The sequence below is a fragment of the Peromyscus californicus genome, unplaced genomic scaffold, assembly GCF_007827085.1.
Source record: "Peromyscus californicus insignis strain IS unplaced genomic scaffold, ASM782708v3 Scaffold_7__1_contigs__length_154581171, whole genome shotgun sequence".
NCBI lineage: Eukaryota > Metazoa > Chordata > Mammalia > Rodentia > Cricetidae > Peromyscus > Peromyscus californicus.
The window spans coordinates 67,902,159-67,926,672 of record NW_026294595.1 but is presented as its reverse complement, the minus strand read 5'-3'; the positions used below and the strand labels follow the sequence as shown (position 1 = coordinate 67,926,672).

Sequence of the window (24,514 nt, the reverse complement as noted above, 5' to 3'; positions counted from 1 at the left end):
GCCTGCCCTACCTCTGTAGCATCCTTAATATTCCTGGAACCCCTCTGTCTCTCATCTACGTTCTTAAGCGGACCCAAAAAGCCCATTTCTCTCACAGCCTTCTCAGCCTGAGCCTGATGCTCATTGACTCTGGGGCTTCATAACATGAGGCCCCGGGACAAGCCAGGAGACCTACTCTGCACAGAGCATTCACTTACCCCATCTTGTCTTGACAGAAGAGGGTCCCAGTCTCACAGGAGATCAGCTTCCCATAATTCTTCCCTGTGCCGGGCAGTGTTTCTTGGTTTCAAGCAATAGAAACAACCCTTGCCTAATTTGATGAGGAAAAAGATGGGTCAGCTCACAGAATCAAGCGTCACTGAGAGTGAGGTAGGTGAACTATAAACAACTTAGAGGTCCCAGAAGAGGGGCAGTCTGCCATCTTATCAGGGCCCTTCCTCTCCTCCTCTTCTTTTTCTTTGACAGGATTTCACATGTCACAGGACGGCCTCAAACTCATTTTAGGAAAGAGCATGGCCTTGGAACTCTTGATCCTCCTGCCTCCACCTCGAAAGTGTTGGGATTACAGATATGTGCCACCATGCCCGTCTAGAACACTGGTTTTTATACAGCCTTTGTTCATCCTCTGCCACGGTAGCTGAGATTCCTCATCCTTGAGTCCCGTTGGCTTGGCTTGAATGAAACACCGTCTGCCCTCTTCTCTGTCACCTTGACTGACAGCTAAGCTAAGGCTTCAATCAGTGAGGGAAACTCAAGCTGCCACCCAAAGGAAGGCAGATCTGCACAAAGCTCCAACACACCCCATCTCTCCCTGTTCACACAATGCACACTAACAGTCGAGATTTGAGTTTGTGGAACTGTACACTAAACGATTGCACACAGCACTTGACTGTTGTGAGCATCACAATGGGAACCATTCACAATAGCCAAGCTATAAAACCAGCCTCAGTGTCTATCCTGATGAAAAGGTGACAATCACACACACACACACACACACACACACACACACACACACGGAGTACTACTCAGCCATAAAGAAGAATGGAAATCATGTCATTTGCAGGAAAATGGGCAAAAGTGGAGATGATTATGTTACATGGAATGAGCCAGAGTCAGAAAGACAACTATTGAATGTGGAATCTACTTGAAAGGGGGGCAGGGAATGAAAGTAGAAAGGGACTATTAGGAAAGAAGGTGAGGATCAGAGATATGGGAACTGGAGGGGGGGTGGCCAAAGTAATATGCATGTTTGAAAATGTCACAAAGAAACTCATTATTTTGCACAGTTAGTATATATCAATAAAGCTTCGAAATAGCTAATGTCCTTGAAGCACTTGGAAGGTTATCAGACATGCAAACTGGAGGAGCAGTATTGGGCCTTTGGGGCTTTGTAATATTTTTAAAGATCGTATCATATGGACTACTTAACCTGAGATTGAATTTGGCCAGAAGCGGTGTCGCTCGGACCTTAGCGGGCAGACAGGCTGCGCTGGAGCCAGAGTAAGAGGAGTGGCCCCTGCTGGTGATACACTGGGCTTTCTCCTTTCAGCCCATTTCCCAATGCAATGATCTTGAGGAACGATTAGGCTACAGTTCATAGAGAGTTCTTCCTAACTAAGGAAAATCAACTCCAGCAAGAGCCAAGAAATGGAAAGCTGCCAGAGTGTAGGAAATAGCTGTTTGGGAGAACACGCTGGCTATTCAATATGCAACATGAAATTGAGTGGCAATGTAGCATGGTCGCTCAGCACACAGCGTTGCATCAGGGAGACCCGAGTTTGAACTGTAACTGCGTCTCTGGCCTCATCTATGGAAGTGTGGTAATCGTCCATCCACCAAATGCTGTACAGAGACTTACACGCTACGGCCACGGCACAAGCAGCACAGATCTAAAATCCCTACCCCCCACCCCCCGCCCCCCGGCCTCCCGTTCTGGCAGAGAGGGAAGATACGACTTTTTAAAGGTAAAACATATGGTGTATCGGATAGTGTTTTAGGGGGGGAAATCAAGCAGGGAAGGGAGCCAGTGGGGTGGCTAGGGGGAGTTACTGTTATCTACACTGGGATTAGAGAACGCCTCACTGAACCTAGAGCAAAGGAAGGGAAAAGCTGAATTAAACAGGGAAAGGTTGTTCTGGGCAGTGGGAATGGCAGATGCAGAGACCTGGAGGTAAGAAGGCACTTAGGAAATTCAAGGAACAGTAAAGGCAAGACACCACAGGAGGAGGTCTTGCTGTAAGACCCAGTCAGAGCTGGGCACAGGAACTAGAGAGTGACTGTCCGCAAAGGGACTGCCTGAATTCTTAGATCTGCAGCACACACAGGCTGGGTGAGGTGGTGCACACCTTTAATCCCAGCAGTCAGGAGGCAGAAGCAGGCAGATCTCTGAGTTCATGACCAATTTGTATTTCAAGCCAGCCAAGGCCGCAAAGCAAGACTCTCTCAAAAGATAAAACAAAGAGCTGGGCACAGCAGCATTCAGCTGTAATCACAATGCTGGGGAGACAGAGACTCCAGGGTCCCTGGGGCTCTCTAGCCAGCTAGTCTAGGCAAATTGGTTCACTCCAGATTCAGAGAGACTTTTTTCTCACAAAATAAGGTGGAGGGACTAGAGAGATGGCTCAGAGGCTAAGAGAACTTGCTGCTTTTGCAAAAGAACCAAGTTTGGGGGCTGGAGAGATGGCTCAGTGGTTAAGGGCACTGGCTTCTCTTCCAGAGGACCCGGGTTCAATTCCCTACACCCACATGGCAACTCACAACTGTCTGTAACTCCAGTTCCAGGGGATCCAACATCCTCACACTGACATACATGCAGGCCGAACACCAATGCAGATGAAATAAAATAAAAACTAAGTTTGGTTCCCAGCACCTACATCAGGCAGTTCAATAACCACCTGCAACTCCAGCTCCAAGGGGATCTGACACCCTCTTCTGACCTCTATGGGCACCTGTACACACACACACACACACACAAATTAAAAATAAAATCTTACAAAAAATTAGGTAGAGGGCAGTTGAGTGAGAGAATGTCTGGCCTTCACACGTACATGTGGACACACACACACATGCACGCACGCACGCACGCACGCATGCACGCACACGCACGCACACGCACAGAGTGCTGGCGATGGGGCAGATATAGAGCTTCTGTCTTAGCCTTTACTTGGAGTGACATGGGGGCCCTGGAGGATTTTGACCCGGAAAGTAATACAGCTTGGCTGTTCCAAGGTTTATTTGAGCTCCTGTGTTGTGGGCAAAGACAAAAAAGAAAGCTACAGCAGGAAGTCAGTGAGACTTCTGACTTCTGCTCTAGGCTGCAAAGTGTCTGGAAGTTGCCACTCCATCCTCACAGCAAGTCAAAGGCTGAGCAAACCAGAAAATCAACTGCTCTTCTTAGCTGTTAGAAAAGAGGTCACGGGGCAAACTGCCATCCCTAAGATTTGGAGGGACACAAAAGTGAAGGCAGCGTCAGGAAGCATTGGGGCTCTGCAGAAACCAGCCATGGGTAGGAAAACCAGAATAGTAATTGCTGGAGGCTCAGTGTGAAAAAGGCAAATTTAAAAGCCCGCACAGATGAGGTTTCTATACTCCTGTGAGGTTTCCTTACAAGAACTCAACTAGGTTTCCACAGTCAGCACTAGAGTTTAAAACCCTGTTGCTGGAGCTAGAGGTGGCCCAGTGGGTAAGAGTGTTTGCTGGACAAGCCTGAGGTCCTGAGTTTAAATCCCCAGCATCCATGTAAAAACTCTAGGCATGACTGCATGTTTCTGTAACCGCAGCCTCTCGTCATGGAGACGGGAGGATAAACAATAGCTTGCTGGCAAGCGGGCCTCACTGCAAGGATGAGGGTCAGAGCGAGACCCTGTCTCAAGGCATTAAGACAGAGTGCTGCAAAGGAAGACATACCACATACCTTTCTGGCTTTTGAATTCATGCACATGTACCCACATACATGTACATACACACATACATGTACACACACATGTACAGGAAACAAAAAAAAAAAAAATCCGTTGCTTCTGGCCTGGAAATCAGACATTCTGAAATAGGCCCGAGTACCCTGTTCTTAGCGAGGTCGACCCTCTGCCGGATAAGCTGTTTTCCCAGAGCCTAAAACACTGAGGTTTGCGGAAGGGAGATATCCAACTTCAGCTCGTTCTGGTCATTTGTTTCTTACTTAAGGGGACAGGGGACTAAGAAATACTTGTGAAATTCAGTGGCGGGCACACAGGCTCACTAAAACACTGAGGTCTAATCGCAGCTCTATAGAACGTCCCCCTCCCTCCAACCTTACCAGTACATCGCTAATGACACTTTACCATAGTCCTTTTTACCCATCATGTCAGGCTACAGTTAAGAGCAGTTGCTACTGTTGCAAAGGACCAGAACTCAGTTCCCAACACCCACATAGTGGCTCATAACTGTCTACAACTTCAGCTGTAGGGACACCCTATTCTAGCCTCTGAGTTACCAAGAACATACATGATGCACATCTTTACATGCAGGCAAAACACTCATACACATAAAATAAAGTAATGAGGTTTTTTTTTAAAAGATGCTAAGAACTCTAATGGATAAACAGCATGCAAATACAGGCAAGGTAAGCAGAGAGAACTTCTAAAAAGAATAGAAGATAAACACTGGAGGTCAAGAACACTGTAACATAAATGAAGAATAAGCTTGACAGGTTCATTAGTAGACCAGGTGTGGATAAGGAAGGAGCCAAGCTTGAGGACACCACAATAGAACTTGCAAATTGAAAAGCAAGAACAAAAATCAATCAACAAACAAACAAACAAAACACAGGCTGAAACAGAATAGAATGCCTAAGAACTGTGGGACAGCTATGAAAGGTGTGACCTATACATGATGGAAATGCCAGAAGAAAGATAGACAAGAAGACGAGAAATGTAACTGAGGACATCTCCACAATTGTCAAACACCAAACCACAGATCTGGGATGCTCAGAGGATAAATGTCAAAAAAAAAAAAAAAGTAATTAAATAGGTGTTTCATGTTTGTACTGTCGCACTTGGGAGGCCTAGGCAAGAGGATCACCCACTCAAGACCAGCCTGTGCTACTAAGGCTCTATAAAAACAAAACAAACAAAAACCCCAAACAACAACAACAAAGAAATAAAAATCTCAACATCTAAAGGGAAAAAATAAAAAATACTAAAAACCAGCCGGACGGTGGTGGCGCACGCCTTTAATCCCAGCACTCGGGAGGCAGAGCCAGGCGGATCTCTGTGAGTTCGAGGCCAGCCTGGTCTCCAAAGCGAGTTCCAGGAAAGGCGCAAAGCTACACAGAGAAACCCTGTCTCGAAAAACCAAAAAAAAAAAAAAAAAATACTAAAAACCTTGAAGGCAAACAGAAGAGAAATGCCTCTTAACTTAGAGAGAAACAAAGTAAAATTATATCTAACTCCCCTTGAGAACTGTAGAAGGAAGACAACAGCAGAGTAACACATTTAGTGTTGATGAAAAAAAAATTCACTAGCCTAGAATCATAGACTCTGAAAAGTGATCTTTCAAAAGTTAAGGATTGGGCTAGGGATGGCTGTCGGTACAGTGCTGCGCCACAAGCATGAGGAACTGGGTTGATAGTCTAGAACCCACAGAAAAAAGCCACATGGAGCAGCATGACCGTAACCCCGGCACTGTGGAGGTAGAGATGGAGCTCCCCGGGGCTCACTATAGCCAGTCTAGCTGGATTAGCCGGCTACACACACAGGGCTAGACGGAGGTATGCAGGCTGCTGAAGAAGAACATCACCAGCTGTGAACCCTGTGACTGCAATACTAACCTGCCATACAAGATGGGCCAGGGGGTAGAATAGCGGCATGACTGTTAAGGAGGCAGCCAAGCCTTCTCTGATTAGATTTAAAGGCTGCCCCACAAGAAGGAATTCATGCCAGGTACTGTAAAACCTGGTCAAAAACCATGGCTGGGGAGGTCATGTTCCAGGGGCTGAGAGAGACTGTTTAGTGTTCGGCCCTAAGAAGGACATTTATACCACCCCTTGAAGGTTCCGGGAACATTGCAGAGGAGGAGACAGGAAGAACGTGAGACCCAGAAGTTAGGGGGAAGTTGTGAAATGCTGTCTTCTAGGCAGTATACAACGAATGCAATCATGATTCTCACTTGCGGCTGTCCACACTGAGCATGCACTAGACTGGATCTGTCAAAGGACAATCATGGATTGGAGAGGGCCTCACAGGGTCCTATTCCTCCCCCTAAACCATTGACTACTGATGGATTCTAAGGGAAGGGCACCCATTGTCTTCAGTTCTGTAGCCACCAGGATCCAATGAATGGTTGGAGCATTAGTGATCAAAATTCACCAATTAGCCGGCCATGGTGGCGCACACCTTTAATCCCAGCACTCGGGAGGCAGAGGCAGGCAGATCTCTGTGAGTTCAAGGCCAACCTGGGCTACAGAGTGAGTTCCAGGACAGGAGCAAAGCTACACAGAGAAACCCTGTCTCGAAAAACCAAAACCAAACAAACAAAGCAAAATTCACCAATTAAAAGACAAAATTTTAAGAGCTAGGGTAGAACTCAATGGTAGAATGCTTTCACAGGAAGCACAATGCTCTTGGTTTGATCCTCAGCAATAAATAAATAAATAAATAAATAAATAAATAAACAAATAAATAAATAAATAAATACAACAAAAATAATCCTGGGACTAGAGAGATGGCTCTGTGTTTAAGAATGCCTCTTCCTCTTACAGAGGAACCAAGTTTGGTCCCCATCACCCACTTTGAACAGCTTGCAACCACCTGCAACTCCAGCTCCGGGGGATCCAATGCCCTCTTCTGGCCTCCAAGGATACCTGCATGCCCATGTGCCTACACATGCACACACATATACACACACATATATGGCTTTTTTTAAAGTCAAATTTTATGAAAGTGGATCAAAATCATGCTCCAAATACAGCCCATGTGAAAGAACTCTATTTTCAACTCAAAGACCCACATGACTCACAGTAAATGGGCAGGATACAAGCCTCACCCTAACACTGCCCAGAAGAAGGCAGCATTTCAGACAGTTGCGGAGCAAAGACAGCCATCGAGGGTAACGGATATCAAGGAAACAGAAGGGTGTTTCATAATGTTAAAGGGGCAATTTTCTAAGAAGATATCAATCCTCAATGTGTAAGTGCCTACCAACTGAGCATCAAAACATAAATCAAAAATGGGTAGACCTGAGAGGGACAGAATCAGCAGGCAGGCCATCAGCAAAAATGCCACTGGACTCAACATCACCATCAATTCAATGACTATAATTAATACCATTAACCAATTCATCCAGCAACCACAACCACATAAATTCATCTCAAGTTCATATGGAACATTCATCAAGGTTAACCACATTCTGGGCAACAAAACATACCTCAACAAATTTAAATTTAAGTATATGTGTGTGAATATATATATATATATATATATATATATATATATATATATATATATATATATACACATAATCATACATCCACTCTCAGAACCAGATACAGCTGACCCAGAAATTTTTTAAAAAGAGAAACGTTATTGGAAAAGTTCCTTAAATAAGTGGGAATTAAATAACATACTTGGTAATACATGGATCAAAGAAAAAAAACTCAAAAGAAATTCCAAAAATCTTTTAAACTAAATTATAATTAAAATACCATCTATTAAAGTTGTGGGATGCAGTGAAAGTCGTAGCCCCAGGAATATTTAGAGCATAGCACATACAGAAGAGAAGAAAAGGAAGATCTAAAATCAAACATCTAATATTCTACTGAGGAAGCAAGGAAAAGAAGAACAATTTAAATCCGGAGTAAACAGAAGGAATGGACCAGCTAGATGATGGCTCAAGGGGTAAGGGACACTTGTTGACAAGTCTGACAACATGAGTCCAATCCTTAGAGGCCACATGGTTGGAAGGAGAGAAGCAAATCCCACTAGTTGACCTCTAACCTCCACATGTGTGCCACATGGCACATGGCACATGTGCACACACAGAGACACACAGACACACACACAAACACTTGAGGAGAACTAGGAACACAGACAAATTTCCTCGGTTGATAAAGAGAGTTTACTATTAGAGACTGGAGAGTTGATTTGTAAAAACAGTGATGTCAGGGGCTGAACAGATAAGATATTCAGAAAGAACAGCAAAGAACAGGATGACAGTCAAGGAGCAGGATGCAAAGTTAACATAAGAAAGTCAACTGGGCTTTTAACCAGCAACAGGCGAGTGAAATTTGATATTAGAAACACAATAGCAATTAAACCAACAGCCCCAAAATAAAATATGTAGAGCTAGATCTAATGAAATGTGTATAAAACTTACTTGAGGAACAATACAAAACTCTCATGGAAGAAACAGAAGCAGAACCAAATGAATAGAGAGATAGCCTATGTTCATGATGTGGCGGCTCACTATTTTCAGGTTGCCAGTTCCTCCCTATCTAAACTGTGTGTTCAGCACAGCACTAATAAAAAGACAAACAAATCATTATGTCTATACAAAGTAAACAACAGATGGATTTGGGGGCCAAAGGTCTCAAACAGGCAGTACGATGTTAAAGGAGACTAGAGCTGGTGGGTGTCCTCCTTGGCATCTTTGTTGCGGTCATCCTTGCTCCGCTCATGTTGGGCAGTCATGATGATGAAACTCTGTTGGTATGGCTCCTTATGTGACTGGGAGACATAATCGCACAGCAGACTCTCTGATCTCCTGGCCCTTACGGTCTTTCTACCCTCCTAACCACATTGTTTCCTGACTCCTGGGTGTGGGAGTTTTGTAGGTGTATCCACTGGGACTGAACTACACACCTCTGCATTTTGATTAATTGTGGTTTTCTGCAGTGGTCACTATCTGCTGTGAGAAAGGAGTTTCTTGACGAGCGGTGAAGAATACTCCTTTCTGTGAGTGAAAGGACAAATGTTTATAGATTGTTGTTAGGGATCATGTTTGATTAGGGATTTAGTGGTTGTAGATTCCCCTCTAATCACAGTGACTTAACTAGCACTGAGTAGTTGGCCAGGTTTCCAGTACCAGGCACAGTCTTCCTCTTGTTGGGTGGGTGTTAAGCCCAATTACAGAGGCACTGGTTACCACCAATGTGTGTGCCTCTACTGCACCCTTAGGGTTATCGTGTCACGCTGCTTGTTGGTATGGTTCATAGGTGTCACAACTGGATAGGATCGTTAGTCACCTCCCTGCTTTAGAAGCTTGTGTGGCGCCTTCTGGTACCATGAAAGACAACCTTGATTTTAACAATAGCTTTTAATATATAAGTCTAAAGGTATCATCCATTAAAAAATAAAAGATAAGCTGGTCTTCATTGAAATGAAAGATTTTAAAATGCATTGTCAAGAGAATGGTGGCTTGGAGGAACTATTTGCAAATATATCTAATAAGGAGTTGCTATAAGTAATACATAAAGAATATACATGGGGCTGGAGAGATGGCTCAGCAGTTAAGAGTGTGTACTGCTGTTGCATAAGACCAATGTCCTATGCACCCACGTCCAACAGCTGACTCCATGTATGCTTGTACTTACAAATGCACAGACACACACACACACACACACACACACACACACACACACACACACATCATTTAAAAATAAAAACAAAATATTAAAAAATTTTAAAGAATACATAAAACATACAAAACCTGAGCTACTCTTGACCTTGGTCACAGAAGCTTCTCTCTGCAGTGGGAAGCAGTCAGTGGAGAAATGCATAACTGGTCAGTGCTGAGGAAGAAAGATTGAGCATTACACCTAAATGAGATACCTGTATTAACCCCACCAATACCAGGCTCACACTGGAAGAGGAGATGGAAAGAATGCAAAAGCTGAAAGATGGGGTAGGGGGGCATACTGTGAAATGCTGTCTTCTGGACTTGATATATCTATAGTAATCATGAATTCACAGCAACCATGGTTACTTCTCAAGACCTATACAAGATCAAGCCAGTCAACGTTCCAGCCTAGATGGGGTGGGGGGGCGGTGTGCGGTATAGATGAACTCCAGGCTCCACCACTAACTGAGGAGCTAATGGTTGCTGGAGTACAAAAGCATTCTTTTTTGTTTTTGTTTGTTTGTTTGTTTGTTTTATTAAGACAAAGTCTCTCTACATAGTACTGGTGGTCCTAGAACTCGCTCTAGAGACCAGGCTGGCCTAGAACTCACAGAGATCTACCAGCCTCTGTCTCCTGAGTGCTGAAATTAAAGACATGGGCCACCATGCTGGGCAATGAGAGAATCATTCTTTATTGATGAGGATGTGACCACTTGTAGGCTTCCCATACTCCAGTGGGCAACTCCATAGCCACGCATATATGGGCATCACTAAGAGGACTTAGTGGATTATAAAAAAAAACCATAAAGTTAGGAGGGAGGGATATTGAGTGACATGGGGAAATTGAAGGAGGAAATGTGAGTAAATATATTTCATTATATGTGTATTGGTCAGGGTTCTCTAAGGAACAAAACTTATAGAATGAATATATACATATATATACATATATATGTATATATATGGGATTTATTAGAATGGCTTATGGGCTGTGGTCCAGCTAATCCCACAATGACTGTCCAACAATGGAAGGTTCAAGAATCCAGTCCATGAGCCTAAATGTCTCAGCCAATCTTCAGTATACACCAGAATCCTGAAGAAGTAGGCTCTAATGCCAGTGAAGGAATGGACCTGCCATCAAGAGTGAGAGCAAGCAGGCAAAGAGCAAGCTTCCTTCTTCCGTGTCCTTTATATAAGCTGCCAACAGAAGGTGTGGTCCAGATTGAAGATGAATATTCCCACCTCAAAAGATCTGTATTAAAGGTGTATTTCCCCACTTCAAAGGATCCAGTTTAAAAGTGGGCCTTCCCATTTCAAATGATTTAATTAAGAAAAAAAATCCCTCACAGGTGTACCCAACCACTTGGGTTTAGTTAACTCCAGATGTAGTCAAGTTGATAACCAAGAATAGCCACAAACTGCAAATATGACATTCTCAAGAATAAATATTTTTAAAAGGAAAATAGTCTTACTGTAATGGAGGCTGTGGCTATATGGTTCAGTGGGTAAGAGCACATGCTGTACAAGCATGAGGACCTGAATTCAAATCCCTAGCACCCACATACAAAGCTAGGCATGTTTTCATGTGCCTGTAGCCCCAGCCCTGGTAGGCAGAGACAGGAGGATTGCCAGAGCTTGTTGGCCACCAGCTTAACTACAGATTCAATGAGAGACCCTGTCTCAAATGGAGAGTGATGGAGCAAGACACCCAACCTCCTCCTCCAGCCTGCACACAACCCCTCTGGCTCCCACACAAGTGCATATGTATGCATGTATGTGCACCTACACACAAGTATGCACAAACCACACACACACACACACACACACATGAGTGTGGGCCAAAGGCCTTAAAAAAAATCTCACCAGAGAATACATACTAATAGCTAACAGCCACATTTATTTCCTCTCCTTTGCCATTAGGGAAATGCAAATGAAAGCAACCAGCATATCGTGCATCACTACACTCTTACGAGAATGGCCAGAGTCCAGAATACTGACAGCACCAAGAGCTGGTGAGGATGTAGAACCATGGGGGCTCCACTTACTCCTGCTAGGAACCCCAAATTGCAGAGCCAGACTGGAGCACGAGTTAGCAGTTTCTTTCCAAACAAACAGACTCTTACCATACATACACTCTAGGAATCACACACACTTTTTTCACTTACTTAAAGGAATAGGAAATATGCTTACACAAAAATCCTGCAGGAAAGGGTGGAAAGACACTCAGTGGTCGAGTACTTGCCTAGCACATACAAGGCCTTGGCTTTGATCTCCAGTGCCTCCCTGCCAACCTCCACCACGTAGGCATGTATATGAACATGCCTTCCTGCACACATTCATGCTTACACAAGGGAAGCAAAATCTGCAGAGACAGCTGGGGTAGCATTATTGTTCATCCAAATCATGGAGGAACCAGGATGTCCTTGATTATGTGACCTGGTAAATAAACGGTGGCAATGGAATAGTCAGTGTTGAAAAGAAATGAGCTCCAGGGGATCCAACACCCTCTTCCTGCCTCCGAGGATCCAGGCACACATGTGGTGCATGGACATAGAAACAAAACTCTCAGGCACATAAAGTAAGTAAATACAATTTAAATTATATTTAAAGAAGTGAGCTATCAGATCATGAAAAGACTCAGAGGAAACAACTGTATATTCCTTTGCTGGCTAGTTTTATGTCAACTTGACATAACATGTAGTCACCTGAGAGAAGGGAACTAAGTTGAGAAAAGGCTTCCAGAAGTTAGGGCTGTAGGCAGTCCTGTAGGGTGTTCTATAAGAAAGCAGGCTGAGCAAGCTGTGAGGAGCAAGCCAGTAAGCAGCATGCCTCCATGGCCTCTGTATCAGCTCCTGCCTCCAGGTTCCTGCCCTGTTTGAGTTCCTGTCCTGACCTCCTTCAGCGATGGACTACAATGGGGAAGCATAAACCAACCAAACCCTTCCCTCCCCAGCTTGCTTTTGGCCATGGTGTTTCATTAGCCTGTAACCCTAAGCAACAGGGTTACAGCAATAGTAACCCTAGGACAATAAGTGAGGAAGCCAAACTGAAGAGGCTACTTGACTAGTTATAACTACCTGGCTTTCTAGAAAAATCAAAACTAGAGAGCTAGACACATGCTTAGTGGTGGTAGAGTTAGAAAGGAGAGAGAGACAGACAGGCAGAGCAGTTTGAGGGATTTTGGCGGGGAGCAGTGGCAATGTATTGGTGAGGTATGATGGCAGATACATGTAAGTATATGTTTGCCCCTCCCGCAGACTGTAAGACAACCAAGAGTAAATTGGCCTTTGAGTAATAATGGTGTGTCGATGCAGGGCCATTGCTTACAATGAATACACCATTCTGGTGGAGGCACTAATGAGGGAGGCAAGCTTGTGTAGAGGAAGGGGCTTGTAGGAAATCTCTGCTCCTCCTGCTGAATTAGCTAGGGGGACAGGTTTTCTAGCAAAGCCTGTAGCTGCAGTCACTCAGGAGGCTGAGGCAGGAGGAGCATTGAGGCCAAGAGCTCAAGGCAGCTGATGTAATACAGTGAGATCCTATGACAAACCCCACACACACACAAAATAAAATTAGACCTGTAATCCCAGCATTTGGAAGGGTGATGCAGGAGCATCATCATGAGTTTGAAATCAGTGTTGACTCCATGACAAGTACCAGGCTACAGTAACATTCTGTCTCAAAAAACAGAGCCAGCAGTATGCCTTAGCTGGGTAGGTAAAGGGCTTGTTGGGCAAGCCTGAGGACCTGATTTAATCATTGGAACCCACATAATGATAGTCAAAGAAAACTGACTTCAAAAATCATCCTTTGACCTCCACCTTCACGCTGTGATGCACACATGCTCACAGTCATGCATCACACATACAGTAATAAATTTTTAAAAATTGTAAAACTTGCTATGAGGCTAGAGATGCTTTAAAAATAGTTTATTTAATTAAAAAAAATCCAGGTGAGAGATGATGGTCACTTGGGCAAGAATAGTAACTGTGAAGTAAGGGAGATGATTTCATTTTGGATATATTTTCCAAGAAGAGTCCAGAGAAGTTGCCAGTGGATTAGATGTTGACTGTGAGGGCGATGGAAGCTTCAGCCCGCATTACATAAGGCAACAGGGGAAAGGTCTTAGGACTGGGGGCCAGTGGGAAAGTGCATGCTTAGTTAGCACACAAAAAGTCCTTCAGCCTGCATTACATAAGGCAACAGGGGAAAGGTCTTAGGACTGGGGGCCAGTGGGAAAGGGCATGCTTAGTTAGCACACACAAAGCCCTGGGTTTGATCCCCAGCAGCACACACACACACACACACACACACACACACACACACACGCACACGCACACGCACACGTACACGCACACGCACACACACACAGAGTGCTAAGTACATAATAAATATTCATTTCAAGGTTGCTGTTGGAGCTATGGTTCATCAGTTAAGAGTGCTGGCGGCTTTTGCAAAAGACCCAGGTTGGGTTCCTCGCACTCACATGGTGGCTCACAACCTTCTGTAACTCCAGTTACCCAGTTCTGTTGCCCTCTTCTGGCCTCCGAGGACACCAGGCATGCATGTGATACATACATGCATATATACATACATAGATATCGCATACACATACACATAAAAATAAATAAATCTTTTGTTTGTTTTGTTTGTTTGTTTTTCAAGAGTTTCTCTGTGTAGCCCTGACTGTCTTGGAACTTGCTGTGTAGACCAGGCTGACCTTGAACTCAGAGATTCACTTGCCTCTGCCTCCCAACTGCTGGGATTAAAGGTATATGATACCACTACCCAGAAATAAATCATTTTTTTAAAAAAAATTTATAAAAAAAATATTCTGTGTAGTTTGTTAGTGGAACCTTGGGGATTGGCCTCCAACTCTAGATCCTCCTGCCTCAGCCTCCTGAGCACTGTGGTCACAAGTGTGTATGTGCCATCACACTCAATTCATATACATATACATCACACACCCAAAATCTCATAAAATTTTGCAAGAGAAGATGGCCTTCTCAAGGTCATATGCCAGTAAGGGTGGGGGTTGGGTGCAGGACACACAGGGAACCAGGAGAGGCTGGCTAAGTTCTGCCAGCCCCTAAAAGCCCTCTGTAGCTTCTTGTCGGCATCTCAGTTCTGGAAAGAGCAGATAAACTGTGTTTGGTACAGAGAAAAATAAGAATGACTCATCCTAGGACAAGTACAAAATAATAAAGCCATAGGTAACGCTCTGTAATCACAGAGACAAGCTAGGTCAGCTTCCTTCCTGCAGCGCTGTTTACCTGAGGCTCAGTGGATGCTGCCAGACTCTGGCGGAAGCATTCCTACCATTTATTTATTGGTTTTTTTTTTTTTCTGTATACATGGGTGTACGTGTCTGCATGGGTTTATGTACACCACATGCGTGCAGGTGCCTGAGGGGGCCAGAAGAAGACGCTGGACTCTGGAGCTGGAGTTACGGGACAGTTGTGAGCTGTCTCGTGTAGGTGCTGGGAACTGAACTGGGTCTTGTGCAAGAGCAACAAGTGCTCTTAACTACTGAGCTACTCCTATCATTTTTAAGCCCCTGTTATGCCCAGGATGCACATACTGAAATGTCTCATTTTCTCCACTTTGCTAAAGCAAAGTTGGTATTACTGTATCCATTTTACAGATGGGAAAAGTAAAGCTTGGATAAGGGAAACATTAGAGAATGAGTCTTAAATCTGGGCCGGGCCCAGGCTGTGTGCTTCTTTGCCCACGTACTGTCTGCTGTGCCACACTGCCTCACCTTCGCATTTCTAACGACAGTCAGCCTTCCATGAACTCCTCCCCATGCCAAGCCCCGGCATTTCACAACTATCGGTCAGAACTATCGAACCTACTTTACAGACGAGGAACTGAAGGTCTAGAAAACTAAAGAAAGCCACTAGGGATCCCTTGGCCGCTAAGTTAAGGTATAAGCAATGTGGATGTATAAGAAACTGGATGCAGTGGCACACACCTGTAATCACAGAGTCTGGGAGGCCAGAGGGTCAGAAGTTCAAGGTCAGACTCAGCTACATAATAAATGGGAGGCCAGCCTGAGATACATGAGATCCTATCTCAAAAAAGGAGGGGGAAATGGCAGAGGAGAATCTCCAGCCATTGTGGTTCCCATGTGCCATCCCAGCATTTAGGAATCTGAGAAAGATCGGGAATTTGAGGACATCCTGAACTACATGAGTTCAAAGCCAACGTGGACTACAGTCACAAGCTCCTGTGACAAAAAGAAATAATAGTAACAACTTCTCTGCTGAGATCACCACTTGCTATGGTGTACAGTAGAAGTCTCCCCAAAGGCTCATATGAGTTGATACTTGGTCCCCAACCGGTTCTGCTTTGGAAGGGTTGGGAAACCTTTGGGATGGATGGCACAATGTGTCACCTGGGCCTTCCAGGTCATATTAGTCACCTTTTCCTGTTCCTTGTGGAAAGACAGCTGACAAGCAGCAGCTGAAGAAAGAAAGGGCTTGTTTGGGCTCACACTCTGAGGGTCCAGGTCATCATGGTGGAGAAGGCGTCATGGCAGAGCTCTTCCTGTGGCAGCTAGAATGTGAGGCAGCTGGTCACACCGTGTCCACAGACAGGGAGCAGGGAGAGAGGAAGGCTGGTGCTCAGCTCCCTTCGTTCTTTTTATTCACTCTTGTGCCAAGGTGCAGCCCACATTCAGTGTGGATCTTCTCTCCTCAGCTAATCCTCTCTGGAAATGCCCTCACAGACACACCTAGAGGTGTGTCTCCCAAGCGAGTCTAAACCAGTCCAGTTGGGGTGAGAGCTGGTGATCACAGAGGGCTGGAGGCTGGTCTCTGCTTCTAATCTCATTTCTCTGCCTCCTGACTCACCAAGATGTGACTAAACATCTCTGCAAGCTGCCATCACTGAGCAACTCCAGACACCATGCCTCCCCACTACACTACCATCCCCCCAGACACCATGCCTCCCCACCACCATCCCCCCCAGACACCATGCCTCCCCACTACCATCCCCCCCAGACACCATGCCCCCCAGCCACCATGTCTCCCTCACCAGGGACAGACCACAGCACTTGAAAGTGAACCGAAATGAATCCTCGTGCTTTAAGTTTGTCCGGTGAGGCGTTCGCCACAGTCATGTGGGAAGTAACCAACACACCATGATTGCTGCTCTGGTTAGTAACACGTTCATGTTTTTCCTATACACATGTATACATGCGTATGTGTTTTTAATAAAAGTAAGATCACTTATATTTGCTTTCAGCCTATCCTTCCCACTTACTCCCTTAGTAGTACACTGCCAACATCTTTCTGCTTTGATTACTTCCTACAACAGTGACTGTTATACTCTCTTGGGTCATGTCCCTGTTTGAGAATTCCTAAGAACCTTCCTTCCAGAAGTAAACACACACCCAACAATTATGCATGGGATTTCAGAAATTCCCTGAGCCACGGATCCTGGCTGAGAGCGATACCATTTTTAATGTCTGCGTGACATTCCATCATAGAAGGATGCTGAATAGGTTCTCAGGCCAGCCTTAATCAGTCCCCTCTGATTGGACATTTAGATTATTCCCGTTTTTTTTATTGCTATAAACAATGCTGAGGTTACTATTCCTATGGATAAATCTTTGAGTTTAGCCCAGTTTATTTCCTTGGGATCAATTCCAAGAGTATGGTCATTTTTAAGACTTTTGATTGCAGTGTTTTCTTTTAATTTATTTATTGTTTTATGTGTATGAGTGTGCTGTTGTTCACTGTGGTGCTTCCAGAGGTCAGGCCCTCCAGAACTGGATTTATGGATGCTTGTGAGGCAGCTGTGTGGTGTGAGGAGACTAACCTGGGTCCTCTGGAAGAGCAGCCAGTGCTCTAAAGCGCTAAGCCCTCTCTTCAGCTCCAGTGTGGGGTCTTTTTAACGCTGGCTTTAAAAGGAACTTTTCTTTCTCTTTTTGCTGTCTTGAAGGCTGACTTTCTCTGGCTTCTCTGACTTCTAGATCCAGGTTGGAACTCTTGGCTTTCCCTCTTCATCACAAATCCTGAAAGCTAAGTTGCCCAGACAAAAGCCTAAGAACTTTGTGTGTGTTGGGGGAGGGGATTTGTTGGTTTATTTGTTTGTTTGTTTGTTTGTTTCAAGACAGGGTTTCTCTGTGTAGCTTTGGTTGTCCTGGAACTAGCCCTGTAGACCAGGCTGGCCTTGAACTCACAGAGATCTATCTGCCTCTGCCTCTGCCTTCCATGTGCTGGGACTGCCTGGCACCTAAGAACTTTTTGAGGGAGAGAGATCTAAGTATCGGTTTATTTTTGTAGCAGGTTGGGAGGGCATGCCACGGCACACGCGTAGCGTCCGAGACTGTTTGCAGTTCTCCTCTTCTGCCAGGCTTGGTAGCAGGCACCCTTACCACTGAGCCATTGCTCCACCCTTCAGACTTTTCTTTGAAAATCTCTTTGCTCTGCTGGAAAAACCATCATAGGCAGTTTAAAAAATAAGGGCTGGAGAGATGGCTTAGCGGTTAAGAGCACTGGCTGCTCTTCCAGAGGACCAGGGTTCAATTCCCAGCACTCATATTGCAGTTCACAACTGTAACTCCAGGTTCAGGGGATCTGACACCTTCACACAGACATACATGCAGACAAAACACATGCACACAAATGCATATGAAATAAAAAAATTATTAAAAAAAATTAAAAGGAAAAAACCCCACTTCGTTAATTTTCATGTTTAAATTGTAAAATTGTTGTGCCAGAAGCCGCTGGAGGCCCCCTTCCACCCATGGTGAGGCTGTAATGTGGCTGTTCCTTCCCTCCTATCTTAGACAATCAAATCAGGTTTACCAGGAGGGGGAATAAACAGCTCTGAAGTTCAACATGAGTTCTCCACAGTGAAGTTTATAAGGAGAAACGTGCACATAACGGGCACTGGATAAATGTTTGTTGAACTATGCTGCAAGATCAGGACATGCAGCCTGGAGGAAAAGAGGATGCCATGTGCGTGTTTAACTACAAAAGCTTTCATTAACCGTGGCAGTGTTAAATACAGCAGGCACCCAGGGAGAGGGTGACCTGAATACACCACAGCAGGGAACTTCGAGTGAACTCTACGTAGTCTGGAAATGCAGTCCACGGGCTTCCCCTGTAACCGATGTAACCTTTCCAGTTCTGTTTGGCTTAGGCAAATATGGCAGTAAGTTCATCCTCCATGAGCCCGTGAAGAGGATGGGCTGGGCAACCGAGTTTCCTGGTGGGATTTCAAAGTCATCAAGGAGTTGGATGTGGTGGACACACCCTTAATCCCAGCGCTCAGGAGTTGGCAGCCTGTTCTACATAGCAAATTCCAAGGCAGTCAGGGCTATATAGTAAAATCTAAGGAAATGTGAATAGAGTGTGGTGTTTGAATGAATGGTCCCCTATAAGTCCCCGGCATTTAACTTAGTCCCCAGTTGGTGGCTAATTGTGAAAAATTAGGAGGTGTGGCCCTGTTGGAGGAGGTGTGTCACTGCGGGCAGGCTTGAGGTTTCAAAAGCCTCTCACCATCCTCAGGTAAGTCTCTGCTTCCTGTTTGTGGATTGAGATGGGTGCTCTCAGCTGCTGCTCCTGAGCCATGCCCACCCCCTGCTGCCGTGCTCCCACCATGGTGGTGATGGACTGCTGTGCTCCCACCATGGTGGTGATGGACTCCTCTAGAACTGGAAGCCTCAAATAAACTCTTCCTTCTGTATGTTGCCTTGGTCCTGGTGTGTTATCACAACAGTAGAAAGTAACTATGACAATGGGACATATTAAAAGATATCAAGAAATTATTATTTGCTGGATTGGCCATGTAGCTCAAAGGGAGGGTCCTTGCCTTACAGAAACAAAGTGCTGTGTTCCATCTTTGTCCTTGTCCTCTCCACACCCCTTTATTTGAGACAGGTTCTCTCTATGTAACTCTGGCTCTCATGACACTCAATATATAGACCAAGCTGGCTTCAAACCCACAATGATGCACCTGCTTCTGCCTCTCAAGTGCTGGGATTAAAGGCGTGGCCCACGGCCCCAGGCTTACTCTTCTCTGTAGCCATGCATGTGGAAAAGATTTTATTATTTTGTTTATTTCAGTTTAAGTCATGCGTGTGTGTGTGTGTGTGTGTGTGTGTGTGTGTGTGTGTGTGTGTGTTCATGTACAAGCCACAGACCAGTCAGGTTTCTTCCTCTATCATTCTTCATCTTAGTTTTTGAGACAGGGTCTCTCACTAAACCTGGAGCTCACTGATTTGGCTAAACTGATTGGCTAGTCAGCCCCAGGGATGCTCCTATCTCCAGTTCCCCAGGGCCGGGACTACAAGCCTGTGCCACCTTCCCCCGTAAGAACAGAAGAAGGAGAGAAATTAAGAGAATCACTGATATTGCTATGGCTGTATGGAGATAGCTGTACTTATTTATTTAGAGTTAAGACATGGCTATATAACCTAGACCAAGAAATCAAGATCCTCTTGCCTCAGCCTCCCAAATGCTGGAATACAGGCATGACACTACCATACTTAGACGCTTTTTTCCTTTTAAAATTGCACACTGGAATCAATAATTGGGTAAATAAAAGTTAACATGAGCTGTTGCTTGAATTCTAAAAGTTCTTTTAATAAAAACCTGGAACCAGTTACTGGGTTAATTGCTGAAAGATCAGAGAGACAAAGGAATAAGCCACTGCCATGTCTTACCTCTTGGACTCCTCAGTCTGAAAAAGCCTTTAGTTCCTGTCTCCTCACACCTTATATACCTTTCTCTACCCAGCCATCACTTCCTGTATCAACCGTCCTAATGCTGGGATTAAAGGCATGTGACTCCCAAGTATTGGGATTAAAAGTGTGTGCCACCACTGCCTGGCTCTGTTTCTCTCCTAGACTGAATCAATCTCATGTAGTCCAGGGTGGCTTTGAACTCACAGACGGATCTCTGCCTCCTGAGTGCTAGGATTAAAGGTGTGTGGTTCTCAAGTACTGGGATTAAAAGCATGTGATTCCCCACAATATATCACCGCAATGAGCCATCTGCAAAAGGAATATTAAGCATTTGACTAGTGACTGTCCTGAGGGCTTTGTGCACACACTGGCTTAGACACACCAGCTTGTACATTATAACTAGTGCTGAGAGCCACTCAGCTTGGGTCCTGGAACCCTGAGTAGGGATGGTAAGGGAATGAAGAAAGGTCACATACACCGACATGGGTACAATAAAGCTGGGATGAGGTGGGGGTCTGCTACTACCCTACAGAACCTCAACATGTCTATTATGCACAGCACAGGGGGAGGGCTAGCTAGTCTCATAGAAGGTCTCTGTAGATGAGCAGTTTGGGGCTGTAAACATCAGAAGGAAGAAGCTGCTAGTCTTTGCACACACTGGTCACTCCCATTTGGACTCTGGAGGAAAGCTTTGCCACCCCTAGTGAGCCTCACAGAGGTAAAGCTTTGCCACTCCCATGGGACTGAGGCATTGGAGAGCTCAACATGGTCATGCCTATGTCAACAATACACATTCACTCAGACCTTCCTCTGATCCCTACACACAAGCCTCTGTAAGGAGGTGCCATCAGCCCATTTTACAGACCCATGAGCCGAGGCTCAGTTAGCCATGACTAACCTGTGCTTCTGATATCTGCCTCAGAGAGCCCCCTCCCTCAGTGGATATTGCCACAGTGGAAACAACCATCAAAGCACCCTGCCTAGAGGGTGGGAGGGAGGGAGCAGCGGAGCTTGGCAGAGCTTGTCTCTCAGCTCAGGAATCTGAGTTCCCTCAGCTCGGGCTATAGCTACTTTCTGTTTTATGTGACTCAAGAATGGGGAGCAGAAAAGAAAAGAGTGTCTCACTCTCACAGGCAGCCAGCTAGTAGGTGACAGGCTATGAACCCAGGGATGTCTTGTGTCAACCGCACACTGTTTCTCTAATGCCAAGAATAAGAGGTCAAGTTGAGGTGGCTTCCAAGTCCTCACCTTCCCTTCCCTGCCTCCGTACTCATCTGTCTCCCTGACATGGCGTGTACCGAGTCATCACTGCCGTCATGGAGCAGCACCTCCACTTCGGGGATGCAATGATCCCGGGGTGACCTCTTTAATTCAGTGACCTCTTTAATGCTCACTCTTAGACTTACTGTAGGGGACACAATTTACACTCACACCACTTCTCTGTAAACAGAAAAGCGCTAAGTCTGGGAAGGTGGTTCAGTCAGGCCATCGGGAAAGGGCTTGCTCCACAAGCATGAGGCCCTGAGCCTGGATCCCCAGGATTCAAACTTTAAAAAAAAAAACAAAAACAAAAACAAACACAAAAAAACGGCCATGGTGGTGGCTCACATCTGTAACCCCCACACTGAGGAGACAGAGGTCTATCTCTGAGGTACTCTGGCCAGCTGGCCTCACTGAATCATTAAACCCTGGGTTCCATGAGAGACCCTGTCTCAACCAAATAAGATGTTGGACCATTGACATAGCCCACTGGGTGTGCACTCGCCATACAAGCATAACAACGTGAGCTGAAAAATCTAGAATCCATGGTGCAAGGAAAGAACTGATTCCCAGAAGTTGCCCTCTGACCTTTAAACACATGCTGTAACATGTGCACGCCCACATTCATTCACATACACACATGTGTACACATGTATAGAGAGTAATAAATAAAATAATCATTGAAAACTAAGGAGAGTGGCTGAGGAAAGCATCCACCATCAACCTCTGGTGCATACACAGGCCCCGGTGCCCCGCACACCATCAACCTCTGGTGCATACACAGGCCCCGGTGCCCCGCACACCATCAACCTCTGGTGCATACACAGGCCCCGGTGCCCCGCACACCATCAACCTCTGGTGCATACACAGGCCCTGGTGCCCCGCACACCATCAACCTCTGGTGCATACACAGGCCCCGGTGCCCTGCATACCCATGCATATGCACAGACACACAAAGAAGAATAGAGTAATACTGAAGGAGGAACATGAGCCAAGTCTAAACCCCTGCCTTTAAAATACCACTCTAAAATCAATAATTCAGTCACATGACTACAGTCACGTCTTTTGCCCTTGCTGCTCTTTTAAGTAAGGGGTTTTTCGTTTGTTTGTTTGTTTTTATGTGTGTGGGTGTTTTTCCTGCATGACTGTGCACCACGTGTGCAGGGCCCATGGTGGCCTGAGAAAGGGTCAAGTCCCCTACAACTAATTTTACAGCCTGCTGTGAACTGTCATGTGAATCCTGGGAATCGAACCTGGGTCCGCTGGAAGAACAGCCAGTGCCCTTAACTGCTGAGCCATCCCTCCAGCCCCTGCCATCATTGTTATGACAAGTCTGGTAGTTAATGTCAGTCTCTTAGCGTACCACGTACTATTCTAATCTAGAATGTGTTAAGTTCTAAAAAAGGATGGATTACAAGAGAAATTTGCAAGAGCCTCCAGGGTACCAAGAAGGCTACAGGCTCTGCAGTCAGAGGCCGGAAGGTCACTTACCTGTCACCATCTGCAAAATGGGACTCAGGGGAAGAGAGTCAACCTCACGGAAGCCCCGACAGGACGGCACGAGACGACACTCACAGTGCCCGACACACTGTGAGCGCAGTACTGCCAGCAGTTCCCTTCCTCAGTAATATGGGACAGTTGAGCGCTTCCGACTATTTTTAAAGATCTCCAAGGAAGGAGACCATAGCATCCCTGGGTAGCTGGTGCCTGTGTTTAAGAACCCACTTAGATGATGTGTGAATATAGCACAGAGGCCCACATCCAAGGAGGCTGACAAGGCTGGGAGGCATGCCAAGCAGCCTGCTGGACTGCCACCATCCCGTACCTTCCCCCGCCACATATATATATATATGCATACATACGCATGCTTAGCCGTCCTTCTCCAGCCAGTCTCCAGTTCCTGGTCTGGAAGCTTTTCAGTCTTCTAACCACTTGAACACCTGTTGAGTGTGACATTCTTCAGGTATTTGCCAAAACCAGACTGGTACCATAACTGCTAAGTTCATTCATTAGTTAGTTCAAGACCTACGTACAAAATGCTTTCTGCATTACCAGTGTCCTAGTGATATGACAGCCACAAAACACACGGGTCCCTCTCCTCACAAAGCTCACACCCTTACACGGGAAGGTGGGGACAGAAAATAAATACATAATATGTCAGATGATGAAAAGTGCTATGGAGGCGCTGGAGAGACGGCTCGGTGGTTAAGAACATGTCCTGCTCTTGCAAAGGACAGAGTTCAGTTCCCAGCACCCACGTCAGACAGCTCACAACCAACTGGAACTCAAACTTCCCAGGCGTCTGACACCTCTGACCTCTGTGAACACTCTCACTCATGTGTACGTGCACCTATAGACACGCACATACATACAGTTTAAAATAAAAATAAAGTTGTGAGCGCTGTGTTAAGAGTGGAGAGGAATGTTCCATACAGATGGGGTGACCTCCATGCGGAAGAAACATTCCAGAGACTGGATGAACTGAGGGAACATTTGTGTGTGTTTCGCTCCTCTGGGGAACCATAACGGGTTCCAAGAAGAGGCCAAGAGCAGGCTGGAGGTGTACTCTGGGCTCAGGATAACCTGGTTTAAAGCCCTGCCTGCCATACTCTAGCTGCCTGAGAAGTGCCCAACCTCCCGGCGTCTCCAGCTCTTCCTTAGGAAAATGAAGTCAGGACAGCATGAACCTCATAGTACTGTGATGGAGTGGCATTGCAGTGTGGGCATCAAAAGAAGGTCCTCCCTGAAGCCAAGGGTACTCCAGGAACTATCCGTCTCTCCTGCTCCTCCCTAGAGAGGGGGGAACAAAGGGATGGAGACACGGATGTGTAAGCCCTTCCCAAGGCTCTCACGGAGTCTCCATCGATGGGTTTACATGGTCACGTCTTGCAAAGCACACCAAGAGCAATCAGTTAAACCTACTGTTTTTTTCACACAATGGCCTCTCTCAGTCATCCATTTCCTCCTGCC

General features: G+C 45.6%; 1 long non-coding RNA gene across 3 annotated transcripts in view; it reads right to left on the bottom strand.

The window, feature by feature from the left end:
* LOC128101726 (uncharacterized) overlaps positions 1-23,233 on the bottom strand; it is a 29,150-nt gene extending 5,917 nt beyond the window's left edge. For all 3 annotated transcript variants that reach the window (XR_008215173.1, XR_008215172.1, XR_008215171.1), the window contains exons 1-2: positions 23,036-23,233; positions 198-310 (exon numbers count right to left, since the gene is read on the bottom strand). This is a non-coding gene — a long non-coding RNA (uncharacterized LOC128101726). The remainder of the gene's footprint in view (positions 1-197; positions 311-23,035) is intronic.
* Positions 23,234-24,514: the final 1,281 nt, after the last annotated feature.